Source organism: Macrobrachium nipponense, chromosome 40 (genome assembly GCF_015104395.2).
Source record: "Macrobrachium nipponense isolate FS-2020 chromosome 40, ASM1510439v2, whole genome shotgun sequence".
NCBI lineage: Eukaryota > Metazoa > Arthropoda > Malacostraca > Decapoda > Palaemonidae > Macrobrachium > Macrobrachium nipponense.
In genome coordinates this window covers 3,119,591-3,134,590 of record NC_061101.1, presented here as the reverse complement: position 1 = coordinate 3,134,590, position 15,000 = coordinate 3,119,591, and positions in this window count along the sequence as shown.

Below are 15,000 nucleotides of genomic sequence, written 5' to 3'. Positions count from 1 at the left end.
ACCATTATCTTTAGACATACTCTAATTTTGAAGATCTCTGGAAGATCAAAATAGCATTAAATAAAGTAAAATGATATATGATAAAATGAAAAAAAATAATTAAAAATAATTTCGAAAAGATTACATAAAGTAGACCTTTGTACTTTAACACATCTACCCTGAACTTCTTTAACCTTCCTAAATTTAGTCATAAAGACACCGTGGTACTGCAAAACACCAATAAATAAGGTAAAATGAATATGATAAAATGAAAAAAATAAATACATGTAATTTCGAAATGATCACCTATAAAGTAAACATTTTACTTTAACCCTCACTTCTTTAACCTTCCTTCAGTCATAAGGACATAATTATCGCGGTACTGCTTAAGTGTTTTCCAGTACATTCATATTCGGTCTTGCAGCTGACGAGGCTGGACATCAAATCCCGAACATGACTTGCAGTAAAGGAAAAAAAATAAAAAATAGAAAACCTCCAACACACAATTGCATTCAGTGGTTTTCCCTGGACAGCGAGGTTGCACTAGGACTGATTAATCATTTTTTTTATATATATATATTTTTTTTAATGGTTTTGTACGTGACTTTAGGAAATATCAATATGTTTTTTGTGATGGCTTTTGGTAATGATGGTTTTTCAACGTGACTGTATGAAAGATCAATAGGTGTTTTTGTATTCCTTTTTTTTGTAGTGTGTCTTTGTAGAGAAGGCTGTAGGACAGGGCAATAGGTTTTTTTTTTTTATAATTTTTTTATGTGGGTTTTCCTCATTGTTGAATACAGTATGACCTTTTACGGTCAGAGGTTATTTGCCGAACTGTATTTCCGATCTGCCACGTGCATCTAGAGTGGCTTTTGTTTTTGTTCGTGGAGTCAGACAGCAAAGAATTCTTCCCTAAAAGGTGGTAATGTTAAATAACATAACAGACCAAATCCTGAGATAAAGTTACCTATTATTAATGAATGAGAATTATTATTACTGAATAAATTTAAATTGCTTTTATGTTTGTTCGTGGAGTTAGACAGCAAATTCTTCTTCTTTAAAAGGTGGCTAACAGAACCATCTGACAGATCAGGAAAGGGAAGTGACAAGACAGAATGAGAATTATTATTATTGAATAAATTTAGAATTGCTCTTTCTTTTTGTTCGTGGAGTTAGACAGCAAAGAATTCGTCTTTAAACGGTGGTTAACGGAACCATTTGTCCTATCAGGAAAAGGAAGTGGCTAAACAGACCCTGAGAGAACAGTAATTATGATTACAAAATACCTGCAAGACTTCCTTCTTGCCTAAGATAGTGGCAATAAGATAGCCATGACTAACAGAACAATAATATTTCTTATTGCTCTTTAATCAGCTTAATTTCCTTTCCTATTTATTTTCTGCTTATCTTTTATATATAAGAAAAAACATAGTAATGGAAGGGATTAAAAAATTTTGTTTCTATTTTTCTTAGAGTATTTCTCAGTGCAAAAGTAAATATGTTTCACTTGCAATAATAAAAACAAACATGCATACATACATAAACAACACATATATGTATATACCTCTGCACGCCTATTTCACTAAGTTATAATGCAATTTTAGTTTAATTCCTGTCGTCTTGACGCCAGAAAACTTATAATAATTCATTACCTAAAATTTAACCCGATGCAATGCAGTCTGTATCATGAAAACCTGAATACATCTCTATTTTACTTACGTAGTACAAAGTCATTAATTGGCATTTGCAATTGTATTCTTTTCTACATGACCCATTGAAAAAAATTAGGTACTTTAAATAACTCAAATTATATTAGTTTTTAGTAATATAATCTGAGTTCTTTAAAAATTAGGTACTTTTAAGAATTCAAATTATACTACAATTTTTTGTACTATAATTTGAGTTCTTTAAAAAATCTGGTACTTTAAAGAATCAATATTATATTAAATTTTGTTATATATATAATTTGAGTTCTTCAAAAGTTAGGTACTTTAAAGAATCCAAATTATATTACAATTTTTTTGCAATATAATTTAAGTTCTTTAAAAATTAGGAACTTCAAAGAACTCAAATTATATTACAAAAAAATGTAATATAATTATAGTTCTTTAAAGTACCTAATTTTCTTTGCTAATGGTCATGCAGAAAAGAATGCTATTGCAAATTGCAATTAATGATTTTGTTTTATTGAAACAAAACAGAGATGCATTCAGGTTTTCATGATACGGACTGCATTGCATTTTGGATAAAATCATAAACAAAACTCGAACAAATTTTACTATACGTAATTAGCGGACTTTCCCACCTGCGTCTCCCTGTTGACATTATTTTCCAGGTGTCTTGTCTCCTGCACAAGGTTTTTTTATGTTGTGGTGTGGTTGCCACTCACGATGTTATTCCTGTTTTTGTTGTCATTGCTGCTATTGCTTTTAATCACTGGTATTGCCTGAGTGCTTCGTATATCAGACCAGTTAAAGTTCATGTTATAATAGACTTACGCTGTTTAACTGATCTTATACGCTCGATAATTCTAGTTAGAAATATGTGTTACGCTATCCTGCGGCAGATAATTTAGCTATTTTTAAACCCCTCTCCTCTCTCTCTCTCTCTCTCTCTCAGAAAATTTAAGTATAACTATCTCTCTCTCTCAAGATAATTCAAGTATATTAATCTCTCTCTCGCTCTCTCTCTCCCCCTCTCGCAGATAATTTAAGTATAACTCTCTCTCTCTCTCAGATAATTTAAGTACATTTATCTCTCTCTCTCTCTCTCTCTCTCAGATAATTTATTTCAGTATATTAATCTCACTCTCTATCTCAGATAATTCACTTATTTTACCCTCTCCCCTCCCTCTTTCTTTCAGATAATTTAAGTCTATTTATCTCCTCCCTCTCTGTCTCTTTCTTTCAGGTAATTTAAGTATATTTCTCTCTCTCTCTCTCTCTCCACATTAGTTTATACCCCGACCTGCGTCTTCCACTCCTACGCAAGAGTTGTTCTACAGCTGCGTAGGTTGGTCCGAATTCATTATATATATATCACCGGTGTTCCGTTACAGCCGATTTCATTATATATATATCACCGGTGTTACGTTACAGCGCATGTGTTGGTTACGTGATTCTTGAATAGGAAGCAATATTATGACTTTGTACGTACAATGATTACAATGAAGTCCTGTCGACGTCTGTGACAGTTTTTCTCGCTCTTATTGTCATACCCTTCGAGAGAGAGAGAAAAAAGGCATGAGGACAAGATTCCTTGGGACATCAACTTTTTAAACCTCGCTTTCTTCTTAAACAAAAAAGAAAGTTACCTGATATCCTTTAAAAAATGGACAACATTCCATGGGAAATTAAGACAGAACCTTCCCCGAGCGACTTCACAGAACTTTGTGTTCTTAACTAGACATTTAGAGATGACCTCATCTCTACCAGGAGCCAAACACAAATGGCAATGAAATGTTAAACTTATTATCCTCCCTTTAATGACATTTTCTAGAGAGAGAGAGAGAGAGAGAGAGAGAGAGAGAGAGAGAGAGAGAGAGAGAGAGTCATATAATTTCTTGTGATCAAACCTAATTTTCTAGAATGAAAACATGATAATAGAAAAATAATTTCTTTTTAACAGAGAGAGAGAGAGAGAGAGAGAGAGAGAGATAGAGAGAGAGAGAGAGAGAGAGAGAGGTTCTTAATATTAGACAATGATCAACAGAGCAAACATACTGCCCAATAATGTAATGGCAGAAAATCAAACTCTCATTTACATGAACATATGAGAGAGAGAGAGAGAGAGAGAGAGAGAGAGAGAGAGAGAGAGAGAGAGACCACTTTTCCTTTCGAATAACCTGATGGAACACAGGTGGAGTATGTGATCTCCTTCCCACGCCGAAGATAATTATGGCTTGCAGTAAAAAAAAAACAAAATAAAAAAAAAACTAGGGCCCTCTCTGCTTGCAGTCTGTTAAAAAAATAATAACAAGTCCTCCTGTGCTTGTGCCTGTGTTTGATAATGTCAATGAGATTCGGAAATTTCGCTGTTTTTTTTTTTTTTTTTTTTTTTTTTAATGTTCGTTGTGTTGTTTCCTTTTGTCAACCGAGATGGGTAATTATGGTGTTGTTCGACAGATGGCCGGTCGTTTTTTTTTTGGGGGGGTGGGGGGTGGGGGTGGGGGGTTTGGAGGAAATAGGCATCTCCTGCTGTTCTGTTCTGTTGTAGCCTTTATGAAAAAAAAAAAAAAAAACTATCAGCACCGTCCTATTCATCCTATGACTTTAATACTTACAATTTAAGTACAATGCGAAAAAAGAGTGATTGCAAGTCTGGTTAACATTCTTACAATTTAATCAAAATGAGAAAAAACAGTTGATTAAGTCTACCTAACTTACGTACAATTTAAGTAAATTGAGAGAAAAAAAAGTTGAATGTAAGTCTGGTTAACATACTTACAATTTAAGTAAAATGAGAAAAAAAAAATTGAAGTCTCGCTAACTTACGTACAATTTAAGTAAAACGAGAAAAAAGAAAGTTGCCTGTAAGTCTGGCTAACTTACGTACAGTTTAAATAAAATGAGAGAGAAAAAGAGTTGACTAAGTCTGGCTAACTTACGTACAATTTAAGTAAAATCAGAAATAAAAGTTGCCTGTAAGTCTGGCTAACTTCCGTACAATTTAAATAAAATGAGAGAGAAAAAGAGTTGACCAAGTCTGGCTAACTTACGTACAATTTAAGTAAAATCATAAAAAAAAACATTGCTTGTAAGTTTGGCTAGCTTACTTATAATTTAAGTAAAATCATAAAAAAATACATTGCGTGTAAGTTTGGTTAACAATAAACCTTAATTTTTGCACTGTGTCAGATTTGTCTGAATATGGCGGTAAAATGTTGCATGCAACCTTCTGGTTCGTTGCACCTTCTAAAATTTAATCATTTTGATGGATATATTGCAGGTACATTGCATAATATGTATGTGCATATACATATATATGGATATATATTTATATCTTACTCAATGGGCGTTATGTCTGTCCGTCCGTCTGTCATTCAATCACGGCCAAACGGCTGGTCCGATGGGCATGAAACTTGGCAGGGTTATAGTGGGGACCCCTAAGATGGTTTATAATGGGGTTTCATCCTACCTCCCCCCTCTCCCATCCGAAGGGGGTGGGGGTGAGAAGGGATTCCCCCTGAAACGGGGATGGTTATGCCCGTAGACTTAGTTACGTTACGAATTTACCATACATAATTTCTGTATACATATCTTTGCTAGTTTATATAATTATATACGTATGCATACATACATGTACATGTGCATGTTTGCATGTCTGAAGATATTTCCTTTTTTTTTTTGTCTGCTCGCGTGAGTATTAGCAAATTAAATATATAAATGATCACCACACAACGCACAAAAGATTAGCACATTAATACATGCACTCATGTCAAGCAATGAACCTAATTAGCTAATATTAGAAAATAACTGTTCTTAATCTAATAATAAATGGTTGCAGTCAAATTAGTTCTCATTAGATATAATAGACTATAATCAAATCAAACAAGTAAAAAAATAAATTCTGAGCAGAGTATAATGAATCATAAATCTCTCAGCTAAGACCGGACGGCGTTCAGTTCCTTCCCGGATGTGGTCAAGTGACGGTGTATCGGCGACGCCTCCGGAGAGCGTTGCCAGACGCACGATTCATGACTAAACTTAACCTTAAATAAAATAAAAACTACTGAGGCTAGAGGGCTGCAATTTGGTATGTTTGATGATTGGAGGGTGGATGATCAACATACCAATTTGCAGCTCTAGCCTCTGTATTCTTCATTTTATTTAAGGATAGAAAAAGTTCAGACACAAAAAACTGCGGACAGACAGACATAAACTGAAAATAGGGGTTTTTATGAGATCACAGAAGTGGGTAGGGATTTCTAGAGCCTTCATGTCAAAGAATGACATATTCATAACCCTACTACTTAAAGAATCGAATGTCCATTGTTCATATCCTCTCTCCTTTTGTTTAGCGTAATTAAACGAGCCTAAACCAAGGGTCGTGGCTCATTTAAGAGACGTTATCATCATAAATTAAGATACGTTGTCATACAAGATACATATTCAGTAATGAATCCATTATACTAAACACTTTTATAATGCCTCTCTCATTTATCGTAAGGAGTCATTTTCAACTACAAATTCATACGCAATTGCAACAGCCACAATGCCCTCTTCACTTCTCAGATTCTCCACACTCTTTGGTAGCGCTTGTCACTCACTACAAAGCGAAGTGTTTCTGAAGTCCGTAGCACGATTCGAACCCGCATACAGAGTATCAGAACGTGGACTTTGCTGATCTGACCACGAGGAGGTTTCATAAATTTAGGCTTCACAGGGTTTTTTTTATCTTTCTTTTCTTTTTTGGATAAACGTTAGTATCGATTCAATCATTTCTGAAACGAAGTATAAAAAGGTTAAGCAACCTTCAGAAATTAAACGCAATTTAACAAGGTTAAAAAACCCTCAGTAATTATTACTTTCCAGGCAATTCAACAAAGTTAAACAACCTTCAGTAATTAAACGCAATTCAACAAAGTTAAATAACCTTCAGTAATTATATTTTAACTTTCCCAAGGCAATTCAACAGTTAAATTATAACCTTCAAGTTAATTAAATAACTTAATTTCAAGCAATTAACATTAAATAACCTCAATAATTATAACTTCAAGCAATTCAACAAAGTTTAAATACTTCCAGTAAACTATAACTTCCAAGCAATTAACAAGGTTAAATAACCTTCAGTTTATAACTATCCAAGCAATTCAAACAAGTTAAATACCTTCAGTAATTAAACTATCCAAGCCTTCACAAAGTTAAAGAACCTTCAGTAATTATAACTATCCAAGCACTTTAACAAGGTTTAAATAACCTTCAGTAATTATACTATCCAAGCAAATTCAACAAAGTTAAATAACCTTCAGTAATTATAACTATCCAAGCATCATAACAAAGTTAAATAACCTTCAGTAATTATAAACTATCCAAGCAAATTAACAAGTTAAATAACCTTCAGAAATTAAAACTATCTAGGCAAATCACACAAGAGTTGAATAACTAGTAATTATAACTTTCCAAGCAATATAACAAAGTTAAATAACCTTCAGTAATTTATAACTATCCAACAATTCAAACAAAGTAAATAACCTTCAGTAAATTATAACTTTCCAAGCAATTTAACAAAAGTTAAAATAACCTTCAGTAATTATAACTTTCCAAGCAATTTCAACAAGGTTTATATAACCTTCAGATAATTGTATAACTATCCAAGCAATTCAACAAAAGTTAAATAACCTTCAGTAATTTATAACTTTCCAAGCAATTTACAAAGTTTAAATTAACCTTCGAGTAATTATAACTATCCAAGCAATTCAACAAAGTTAAATAACCTTCAGTAATTATAACTTTCCAAGCAATTTAACAAGGTTAAATTAACCTTCAGTAATTATAAACTATCAAGCAATTTTCAACAAAGTTAAATAACCTTCTAGTAATTATACTATCCAAGCAAATTAACAAAGTTAAATAACCTTCAGTAATTTTAAACTATCAGGCAATCTTCAACAAGTTAAAAACCTTCAGTTAATTTAACTTTCCCAAGCAATTTAAACAAGGTTAAAATAAACAATCAGTAATTATACTATCCAAGACATTAACAAAGTTTAAATAACCCTTCAGTTAATTATAACTTTCCAAGCAAATTAACCAAAGTTAAATAACCTTCAGTAATTATACTTTCCAGCAATTGAACAAAGGTTAAATAACCTTCAGTAATTATAAACTATCCAAGCAATTCAACAAAGTTAAATAACCTTCAGTAATTATAATTTCCAAGCAATTAACAAGTTAAATTACCTTCAGTATTTATAACCTTTCCAAGCAAATAACAAAGTTAAATAAACTTTTCAAGTAATTATAAACTTTCCAAAGCAAATTACAACAAGTTAAATAACCTTCAAAGTAATTATAACTTTCCAAGCAAATGAACAAAGTTTAAATAACCTTCAGTAATTATAACTTTCCAAGCCAATATAACAAAGTTAAAATAACCTTCAGTAATTTATAACTTTCCAAGCAGTTCAACAAAGTTAAATAACCTTCAGTAATTAATTAAACTTTCCAAGCAATTATAACAAAAGTTTAAAGAACCTTCAGTAATTATAACTATCCAAGCAATTCAACAAAGTTAAATAACCTTCGAGTTATAATTAATAACTTTAAAAGCAATATAACAAAGTTAAAATAACTTCAGTTAATTATAACTTTCCAAGCAAATTGAACAAAGTTAAATAACCGTTCATTAATTAATAAACTTTCCAAGCAATATAAACAAAGTTAAAATAACCTTCAGTAATTATAACCTTTCAAGCAATATAACAAAGTTAAATAACCTTCCAGTAATTATAACTTTCCAAGCAAATTGAACAAAGTTTAAAAAACCTTCAAAGAACTATTAAACTTCTCCTAGAACCAATTTCAACAAAGTAAATAACCTTCAGTTTATAACTTTCAAGCAATTGAAAAAGTTAATAACCTTCAGAATTATAACCTTTAAAAGCAATTATAACAAAGTTTAAATAAAACCTTCAGTATTATAACTATTCCAAGCAATTCAACAAAGGTTAAATAACCTTCAGTAATTATAACTTTAAAAAGCAATATAACAAAGTTAAAATAAACCTTCAGTAATTTAATTAAACTTTCAAGCAATTGAACAAGTTTAAATAAACCTTCATAAATTATAACTTTCCAAGCAATTGAACAAAGGTTAAATAAACCCTTCAGTAATTTAAACTTTCCAAGCAATCTTAAACAAGTTAAATAACCTTCATTAATTATAACTTTCAAAAGCAATTAAACAAAGTTAAATAACCTTCAAGTAACTATAACTTCCAAGCAAATTGAACCAAAGTTAAAAACCTTTTCCAAGGTAATATAACTATCAATCAGAATTGGAAACAAAGTTAAATAACCTTCAGTAATTATAACTTTTCCAAGCAATTTGAACAAAAGTTAAAATAACCCATTCAGTAATTATAAACTTTCCAAGCCAATATAACAAAGTTAAATAACCTTCAGTAATTAAAACTATTCCAAAGCAATTTTGAAACCCCAAAGTGGTTTTAAAATAAACCTTCAGTAACTTAGAACTTCCAAAGCAATTAACAAATTATAATAACCTTCATAATTATAAACTTTCCAAGCAAATTAACAAAGTTAAATAACCTTCAGTAATTATAACTTTTCCAAAGCAATTCAAACAAAGTTAAATAACTTCAGTACTATTAACTAAAATCCAAGCAAATTAACCAAAGTTAAATAACCTTCAGTAATTTAGAACTTTCCAAAGGCAATTCAACAAAAGTTAAATAACCTTCAGTAATTATAACTTTCCAAAGCAAATTCAACAAAGTTATAAATAACCTTCAGTAATTTATAACTTTCCCAAGCATTACAAGAAGTTTAAAATAACCTTCAGTAAAGTTTTAAATTAACCATTCAAGCAATTCAATAAAGTTAAAATAACCTTCCCAAGTAACTATAAATAATTCCCAAGCAAAATTAACAAAAGTTAAATAACCTTCAGTAACTTATAAACTTTGCCAAGGCAATTCAACAAAGTTAAATAACCTTCGATAACTTATAACTATTTCCAAGCAAAATTCAAACAAAGTTAACATAAACCTTCAGTAACTAATTAAAAAACATTCCAAAGCAAGTTCAACAAAGTTAAATAACCTTCAGTAAACTTACTAACTATTCCAAGCAAAATTCAACAAAGTTTAAATAACCTTCAAGTAATGTTATAACTTTCCAGGCAAATCAACAAAGTTAAATAACCTTCAGTAATAATATAACTTTCCAAGGCCAAATTCAAAACAAAGTTAAATAACCTTCAGTAATTATAACTTTCCAAGGCAATTTCAACAAAGGTTAAATAACCTTCAGTAAACTTATAAAACTATTCCAAGCAATTCCAACAAATTTAAATAACCTTTCAAAGTTAAACTAACCTATTCCAAGCAACTTCAACAAAGTTAAATAAACCTCAGTAATTATAACTTTTCAAGCAAATTAACAAAGTTAAATAACCTTCAGTTAATTATAACTTTTCCAAGGCAATTCAAACAAAGTTAAATAACCTTCAGAATTCAACAAAAGTTAATAACCCTTCCCGTAATTTCTTGAAATAACAACTTTCCAAGGCAATTCAACAAAGTTAATAACCTTTCCAAGTTTAATTTAAATAACTTTCCAAACCGCAATTCAACAAAGTTTAAATAACCTTAACAAGTAATTATAACTTTCCAAGGCAATTCAACAAAGTTAAATAACCTTCAGTATTAATAACATTCCAATGCAAATTAAACCAAAGGTTTAAAGAAATAACTTCAGTAATTATAACTTTCCAGCAAATTCAACCAAGAATTAAAAATAACCTTTTTCCAAGGCAATTAATTAAATCCTTCCAAACAAATTTCCAACAAAAAGTATTGCAAATAACCAAGTTAAAGTAACAGTACAATATTTAACAATTTCCAAGCAAATTCACCAAGTTTAAATTAAAACCCTTCAGTAATTATAACTTTCCAAGCCAAATTAACCAAGTTAAAATAACCTTTCAGTAATTATAACTTCCGAAAGCAAGTATAACAAAGTTAAATAACCTTCAGTAATTATAACAATTCCAAGCAATTCCAAAACAAAGTTTAAATAAACCTTTCAGTAAATAAACTTTCAAAGCAATTCCCAACCAAAGAAATTAAATAACCTTCAGTAATTATAACTTTCCAAGCAATTAACAAAAGTTAAATAACCTCAGAATTATACTCCAGCAAATTAACAAAGGTTTAAAGTAACCTTCAGTATTATAACTTTCCAAGCAGTTCAACAAAGTTAAATAACCTTCAGTAATGGTATAACTTTCCAGGCAATGCAAACAAAGTTAAATAACCTTCAGTAATTATAACTTTCCAAGCATATTCAAACAAAGTTATAATAACCTTCAGTAATTTATAATTTCCAAGGAGTCACAAAGTTAATAACCTTTCCAGTATTATAACTTTCAAGGCAATCAACAAAGTTAAATAACCTTCAGTAATTTTAACTATCCAGCAAATTAAACAAAGTTAAATAACCTTCAGTAATTATAACTTTCTAAGCAATTCAATCAAAAGTTAATATAACTTCAGTAATTATAACTTCCAAACAATTCAACAAAGTTAAATAACCTTCATTAATTATAACACGTTCCAAGCAAATTAACAAGAGGTTAAATAACCTCAGTAATTATAACACTTTCCTAGCCAATTCACAAAGTTAAATAACCTTCAGTAAATTATAACTTTCCAAGCAAATATAAACAAAAGTTAAATAACGCTTTCAGTCATTATAACTTTTCCAGGCAATTCATAAAGCTTAAATAACCTTCAGTAATTATAAATTTCCACGCACGCAAATTTAACAAAGTTAAAACCTACAGTAATATAACTAACCAAGCAAATTAACAAAGTTAAATAACCTTCAGTAATTAATAATTTCAAGCAAATTCAACAAGTTTAAATAACCTTCAGTAATATAAACTATCCAGCAATTCAACAAGTTAAATAATACCTTCAGTAATTATAACTTTCCAAGCAATTTAACAAGGTTAAATAACTTGCAGTATTATAACTATCCAAGCAATTCAACATAAGTTAAATAACCTTCAGTAATATAACTTTCCAGGCAATTCAACTAAAGTTTAAATACTTCAGTAACTAAAAACTTTATGTCCAAGCAATTCAACAAAGTTAAAATAAACCCTTCAGTAAATTGTACTTTCCAGCAATAATAAACAAAGTTAAATAACCTCAGTAAGTTTGAATTTCCAAGCAATTCAATCAAAGTTAAAGTACCCTCAGTAATTATACCTTTCCAAAGCAAATTACACAAAGTTTTAAATATACCTTCAGTTAATTAACATAACTTTCAAGCAATTCAACAAAGTTAATAACCTTCATAATTTATAACTTCCAAGCAAATTCACCGAAAAGTTAAATGCCTTCAGTAATTATAACTTTCCAAGCAATTCAACAAAGTTAAATAACCTTCAGTAAATTAATAAATTTTCCAAGCCAATTCAACAAGTTAAACAACCTTCAGTAACAATAACTTTCCAAAGCAAAATTAACAAAGTTAACTAAGCTTCAAAGTTAAAACTTGAATTTCCAGGCAATTCAACAAAGTTAATATAACCTTCGAAGTAAACCTATAACTTTTCCCAAGGCAATTCAACAAAGTTAAAGTAACCTTCAGTAATTATAACTTTCCAAGGCCAACAACCCAAAAGTTAAATAACCTCATTAACTAAACCTTCCCAAGAACAAATTCAACAAAGTTAAATAACCTTCAGTTAATTATTAACTTTCCAAGCAAATTAAACAAGTAAATTTAACCTTCAAAGTTAAATTATTAAACTAATTTCCAAGCAAATAACAAAGTTAAAAACCTTTCCAAGTTAAATTAAATAACCTAATTTCCAAGGCAATTCAAACAAAGTTAAAATAACCTTTCAATTAATATAACTTTCCAAGCAATAACCAAGTTAAAAACCTTCAAGTTTAATTAAATAAACTAAATTTCAAGCAATTCAACGAAAGTTAAATTAATCTTTCAATTAAATTAAATAACTTTCCAAGCAATTCAACAAAGAGTTAATAACCTTTCAAGTTAACTAACTTCCCAGCCAACAAATTAACAAAGTTAAATAACCTTTCAGTTAATTATAACTTTCCAAGCAAAATAACAAAGGTTAAATAACCTTCAAAAGTAAGTTAATTAACTTTTCCAAGCAAATTCAACAAAGAATTAAATAACCTTCAGTAACTTATAACCTCCAAGCAAAGGAAAATTTAACAAAGTTAAATTTTAGCCTTTCAAAATAAACTTATAACTTTCCAGCAATTCAACAAAGTTAAAAATTTAACCTTCAAATAAACTATAAAACTTTCCAGCAATTCAACAAAGTTAAATAACCTCAGTAACTTAATAACTTTGAACAAGAAATTTCAACAAGTTAAATTTAAACCTTCAAGAACTTATTAACTTTCCAAGCAATTCAAACAGTTAATATAAACTTTCCAGTTAACTATAACTAATTTCCAAGCAAATTAAACAAAGTTAATAACCTTCAGTAAATTTAAATAACCTTTCACAACAATTTCATTTCAAAGTTAAATAACCTTCCATAATTATAACTTCCAAGGCAATCAAACAAAGTTAAATTACCTTCAATTAATTATAACTAATTCCAAGCAATTCAACAAAGTTAAATAACCTTCAGTAATTAATTTAACTTTTCAAAACCAACAATAACCAAAGGTGTTAAATAACCTTCAGTAAATTATAAACTTTCCAAAGCAATTTCAACAAAGCTTAAATAACCTTTCAAAGTTAAATTAAAATTAACAAATCCAAGCAAATTAACAAAGTTAAATAACCTTCAGTAATTATAACTTTTCACACAATTTAACAAAGTTAAATAACCTTCAGTAATTATAACTTTCCACACAATTTAACAATGTTAAACAACCTTCAGTAATTATACCTTTCTAAGCAATTCAACAAAGTTAAATAACCTTCAGTAATTATAACTTTCCAAGCAATTTAACAAAGTTAAACAACCTTCAGTAATTATAACTTTCCAAGCAATTTAACAAAGTTAAACAACCTTCAGTAATTATTACTTTCCACGCAATTTAACAAAGTTAAACAACCTCCAGCAATCTAACAAGGTTAAACAACCTCCAATAAATACAACTTTCCACGTTGCTAATTTTACGAGGAAAAGTAGAATTTTTGTAAAAAAAAAAAATAAATAAAGGAAAACTATTCAACATTTATAACCCTTTGTGTGACACCGCTTGCCATTAGCGGAAACATGAAAAATGTTTATCATTAGTCAGTGGTTGGTGGTGACTAATTTATAAGCGTCACGATGCCGTCATACAAAATTCATATATTTATAATAATACTCTCATCCGGGCATGGTTACTAAGTGCAGACGAATTTAGGTAGTATCTTTCTTTCTGTACATCTGCGGTGTATATTGCCTTGTTAGCGAGCATTATCGCACTACGGTGACTGTATGATAAGCATTCTTCTTCTAGTCATTTGTAACCAGATTCTGAAGCTCATGGTGATGATATTGCTAGATTTTGGTAATGAATTAGAAAAATGATGACATTGGAGGTATCATCTGAAAGCTGTGATCGTATATATATAATATTGCACGCAACAGTCTTACATATTACAGCTGTATTTTTTATTGTTTTCGATTTAATAAAAATAACCATCTCAGGAATGCAAAGGAAGTGGGAACTTTCCTGTCTTTTTCGTGAAGATGATTAAGTAGAAGTTCTATTCAATTCAATCTTCATCACACTTCAGAATAGGTGAGTATTTAGTTCATCACAGGTCAGAATAGTGAACATTCAGTTCATTACAGGTCAGAATAAGTGAACATTCAGTTTATCACAGGTCAGAATAGATGAGTATTTAGTTCACCACAGGTCAGAACAGGTGAACATTTAGGCCATCACAGGTCAGAAAGGCGAATAATTCAATCCCCATTATGTCAGAAATGGCATATAAAACACGCAGAATCTTTGCTACATAGCATTTTGAAATATGAGCCTACAACTGCTGCATTTCATAAAATACAAATTTCAATCATGACAGGTCAAGTGGTAAATGTAATTTTTTTAATTTCTTTGCGCAATACTAATGTCACTTAGTGACTGCCGTATCCATCTAGCAATTTTCATCGACCCCTGTCATGACTCTTGGTGTTTCAGCCTTCTAGCTAATTTCGTCACGACCGTCTAACCTGACGCAATCTTTTAATGACGCAAAAAATAAGTCAGGGTTTAGCTTCTTAAAAACGGATGTGCAGGGCATGGTGTCCACTCACGCTGCTTGCTTAATTAAT